The following is a 3,587-nucleotide window of genomic DNA, read 5'->3' on the forward strand; positions in this document are numbered from 1 at the left end:
TCTCTTAGCGTTAAGAAATAAAATATTCTTATTTTACAAAGTGCCTTGTCTGGAATGACCCTGTTGCAAAATACACATGGAAAATAGTGCAGATGGAAACATCAGAAAACTAGAGAGCCCTCAGTAGAGGGACACATCTGCCCAATGGATGCATGTTGACCTGATTCTGTGTTTTACTGTGCATCTACTTGAGGATGAACTTTCCTTGATTTTGCCTTAAAATGATGCGTAACGTAACAAGAGCTTAGTCTGTCATGTAACACAGATATATTGTATGGAGGGGAAGTGTTTTGCTGTAACGTACACCTATGGCTAAGCACTGAATGCCTTCCTAAGTTAATATAATAACTTGTGTCTTTTTGTGCATTTTCAGTCATACAGAGCTGTTTTTGGGAAATACAACCTTTGATCTCTGTAGCAGTCACCAATGCATGAATACACACACACACACACACACACACACACACAAAACCTAAATATTAAATGGAACATTAAACTTGGCCGAGTTTAAATATAAAACAGGAGATTTATCAGAACATGACCTTGTCTCCTCTGGACACCAACAGACTCCTGTGGTCATGTTTAGAAGCAGAAGTTGGAAGGAAACAATGAATAAACAAAAAAAGAACTCTGTACTTATATCTGAATAAAAGCGTGCATCACAGACAGAAATCAGCTCTGTACCTGGACAGACATGCCATGTCACTGAGAGCAGAGTAAAGAGCAGAGCTACTTGGTTTTGTGACGATTCGTGCTCAGTGACAGTGCGGGAGGACCCAAACGAAAAGGGAGAAGGGTTAAAGGAAACAGGATTTATTTAAGGAAGGTGGTGGAGTGAAGTCTTTGGGGTTGTGATCCGAGGAAGGGGGGTCCTGAGAGTGATGCACAAAGAGCCGGTGCCCGAGAGTGTCTTGGTCCGTGGGGGTTTTTCCTAATGCAGAGAGGGAGCCGTGACGAGGGAAACTGGGGTGGTGCGCAGGGGTCCGGTGCTCAGGGTTCGGTGCTCGTGGGGGGGTACTCTCGTGAAGGATCTCCCGGTGAAGGTGTCCGTGGTCGTGGATTCCCGTGGGTGACAAACGCTGGAGTGCTTGGAGGTGTGCCGAGTGCTGGAGCCGAGGAGGAGAACTGGAGACAGGCAGAGAAACACATACAATAAACTTGAAGCTAGAGAACATCAAAATTGCTCAGCGCGGTGTAGCAGCTCGTGGCCTGACTGTACCCCGAGGTAGGTATCACAATCCTCTGGCGTCGGTCTTCTGTGAGACGCCAGTATAAAAGCCGGGCCCAGCTGATGAGCCACAGCTGCCAGCGATCTCTCCTGATCGGCTCCGCCCAGCCTGCAGAGAACAGAGACACACCCAACAAAACCCAAAGACAGACAAAATCCCCAAAATACAGTGAACACAGTCTAGGACCCTCACAGGTTTACGCTGAACATGATCCCCATCAGACAGAGAAGGAAGACAAAGTGGAGTCTGATTGTAAACTTTTACATGTGTTTGTGGAGGGGCTGCAGAGAAAAGGAAGTGGTTAGTCAAAGTGTAAAAGATCACACACTTCATGTAGAATAAAATGAATCCAGTGTAAAGTCCATGAATTCAAATCAGAAAGTTGAATTATTGCTTGATTCTTACTTGAACATACATCGGAAATTATCTCACTGATCATAATCATTTGATGAGCTGAAATATAAACAGTACATTTGGTGATGTCACAGGAAACCACCCTGATGCTTAACATGCGCTCAGTGCATGTCAAAGGTTTACCTTAATCAGGTCTCAGTGAGCTGTGTGTGTCTGCAGGAGTCACCAGCTTGTATGGACCACAATACACAATGACAAGAATCAGACCAGCCTTGCTGACGTTAATCCATCTCATTTTATAGCATTTGGTGTGCCAGCAGAATTACAGCATAAATATTGTTCATTCCTTGTGTCCACTGAGTAAAGCAGCAGAGCAACCCACACTTGTCCTCCACTGGAATAACTTAAAACAAAACTGTACTTAAAAAGTGAAACGTACAAAACACAAGTGACTTTTATGTTACAAAATTCGACAATGCACATTTGAGGAAACTTTATTGTCATTATGACAACATTCACTGTGCAATGCTACGATTAAAACATTCATGCAAAAGAACATATTACATTTCTCCTACTGCTATAAATTTAAAGGCCGATTTTAATAACTTCATGTCTTAACATGAAGACATTTGTCCTCCCTCTGATGACCTTCCTTTTAAACACCTGCTTTGATCCTAAAAAAAAATAACAGGATGTCCATCAAATTTCTTCTCCCTCTCTCCTGCGTATCTTTCAAACTTTCATCTGAATGGCCTCCCAGCTCACATGTGACCATAGATTGAATTCAGCCTCTCTTTGTACTGACTCCTCTTCTTGTTATTTGCCCTGTGACCCTGACGGAGGGTCACCTGTGAAGATAGAAGGTCAAAATAAAGTTCAATTAGGACAGAAAATAAAACAGAAAAACACAACAGCAGTAACGATGACAAAGTGCTTCTGACCTCTTCTCCAGGCTGAGGAGGATCCTGGTTCTGGGCTGGATCTCCATTCGGTGTCCTGATCCTAAACTTTCTGCAGAGATAAAGCATTGACTGATAATGGCACCTCTCTTCTCAGCACTTTCAAGGTGTTTCAGAGGCTTTATTCTACAAGCTTGAGAAAGTTAAAGTTCCGTCCATGGATAAATCACTTTGAATCTTATAGTGACAAAAGAAAATCAATGAATAATTTGAGTCTTTTTTCTTATGTATGCAACAACACCAAACATTCCTGGTTCCAATTCTTCCAATTTGCTGTTGATAAAAATATTTCTAAACTGTTGTAGCCTTACTTTTTCCACAAAGCAGAAGCAACTATTACAGATGAGAGCGTACACATTCTCAATTGCACACAACATAAAGCAGGAAATAACAGCACATTAATCAAACAAAAATGATGTTCCTTATTAAAGCGAATGTGCACAATGATCTCCATCATATTTTCACACTGTGTATGCAAGTACATGTATATGTCTTTAATTGTGCAGTAATGGGGTTGTAACTACTACCATTCTGTTCAAGTGACTCCTGACAGTAATGTGTTTGCTGGCAGAACAGAGAGTGAAGCAATAGTTTGTCTCAATCCACTGCGTCAGNCTACATGTATAAAGTCCTGCATCCTCAGGTTGAGCACTGCTGATACTCAGCTTTGTAGGTAAGTTATGGTCTATTGTCACTCTGGGAGAAGAGAAATTTGAAAGTGTCTGATTCGATGTAACAGCATGTACAAAATGAGATCTGCCTTTAAATCCAGAAGATTTGCGTTGCATTTCTGGAGGATATGTTGCAACGGAACATGACCGAGTTTCCTCTGGACACCAACATACTCCTGTGGTCATCTGTAGAAACAATAGCTGGAAGGAAACGATGAATAAACATAAAAAGAACTCTGTACTTACATCTGAATAAAAGCATGCATCGCAAACAGAAATCAGCTCTGTACCTGGACAGACGCGCCATGTCACTGAGAGCAGAATAAAGAGCAGAGTTACTTGGTTTACACTGAACATGATGCCCATCAGACAGA

General features: G+C 42.0%; 1 long non-coding RNA gene across 1 annotated transcript; it reads right to left on the minus strand.

Annotated features, from left to right (window-relative positions):
- Nucleotides 1-1,859: 1,859 nt before the first annotated feature.
- LOC103376325 (uncharacterized) lies at nucleotides 1,860-2,605 on the minus strand. Its single transcript, XR_521300.1, has 2 exons — nucleotides 2,525-2,605; nucleotides 1,860-2,431 (listed from the first exon to the last, which is right to left on the minus strand). It is a non-coding gene; the product is annotated as an uncharacterized LOC103376325 (long non-coding RNA).
- Between the last annotated feature and the right edge of the window lie 982 nt (nucleotides 2,606-3,587).

This window comes from Stegastes partitus, unplaced genomic scaffold (genome assembly GCF_000690725.1).
Source record: "Stegastes partitus isolate 25-593 unplaced genomic scaffold, Stegastes_partitus-1.0.2 Scaffold3862, whole genome shotgun sequence".
Taxonomy (NCBI): domain Eukaryota; kingdom Metazoa; phylum Chordata; class Actinopteri; family Pomacentridae; genus Stegastes; species Stegastes partitus.